Raw genomic sequence first — 1,414 nt, 5'->3', positions numbered from 1 at the left:
AACTATAATTGATCCATCAAATTACAACAGAGCTCCCTAACCCAATGAAAGGAGTTTAGTTGTTCATAGCTCTAGAAATGAAAAATGGCCGAAAAGAAGAATCCATGCTAAAAGTGCAGAAAAGTAAATCTATAGAGAGTAGTTCCCAAAAGTGCCAAGCTTCTCTATAGTTTAAAACTACTCCTATATATACTACTCATCTTGATCTTCTAGTGAGTTCTTCAAGTCTTGGATGTGGGCTTTGGATCTTGAGTTGAGCAGTTCTCATCTTTAGTGGGCCCAACTTGTAGAGAAATATGAATTAGGCTTTGGGTATTTAGTAAGATTTAACGTTGATTGCCATTGTGGGGTCGAGAACGTTAGTGGCATTCACTTTTTCCACTAACGTTCCAACCTTATATGCCCACGTTAAATCTAACGTTAGTGGTCTTAACGTGACCACTAACGTTGCCTTTTCAATGTTTGGCCAACATTATTGGGACTCACTGGTGGACGAAATTGTGATTACTATTCTTTAAGTTGTACTTTTATGAAATTTAAAATTGGCACGAGTGGACACAACTTCGTTCAACTAACCAGCAAGTGTACTGGGTCGTCCAAGTAATAAACCTTACGTGAGTAAGGGTCGATCCCACAGAGATTGTTGGTATGAAGCAAGCTATGGTCATCTTGTAAATCCCAGTCAGGAGGATAAAATTATGGAATTTAGAAAATCAAATAATAAAAGGAAATAATAAAAGGGATACTTATGCAGATTCATTGGTGGGAATTTCAAATAAGCATATGGAGATACTGCATGGCTCACGGACGCCTGCTTTCCTACTGCTTCAACTCAATCCTTCTTACTCCTTTCCATGGCAAGCTGTGTATAGGGGTTCACTGTTCGACGATGGCTACTTTGAATCTTCTCGGGAAAATGGTCCTCTGCGGCTGTCACTCGCATGGCTAATCGTCTGGAGGTATCACCTGGCCGAAAGCTACATCCCATCCTCGCAGTGAAAACTACGCTCACGCGCTCTGTCACAGCACGGCTAATCACTGGTTGGTTCCCGCTCCTACTGGAATAGAATCCCTTGATTCTTTTGCGTCTGTCACTAACGCCCAGCACTTGTGAGTCTGAAGCACGTCACAGTCATTCATTACCGGAATCCTACTCGGAATACCACAGGCAAGGTGAGACTTTTCGGATTCCCGGGATCCTACTCAGAATGCCACAGACAAGGTGAGACTTTCCGGATCCTCATAAATGCCGCCATCTATCTAGCTTATACCACGAAGATTCTGTTGGGGAATCTAAGAGATACACATACAAGCTCTGTTGCATGTAGAACGTAAATGGTTGTCAATCACGCACGTTCATAAGTGAGAATGATAATGAACGTCACTTAATCATCACATTCATCATGTTCTTGGG

The sequence above is a fragment of the Arachis duranensis genome, chromosome 4 (genome assembly GCF_000817695.3).
Source record: "Arachis duranensis cultivar V14167 chromosome 4, aradu.V14167.gnm2.J7QH, whole genome shotgun sequence".
In the NCBI taxonomy this organism is placed as follows: Eukaryota; Viridiplantae; Streptophyta; class Magnoliopsida; order Fabales; family Fabaceae; genus Arachis; species Arachis duranensis.
This window is presented reverse-complemented; position numbering follows the sequence as displayed.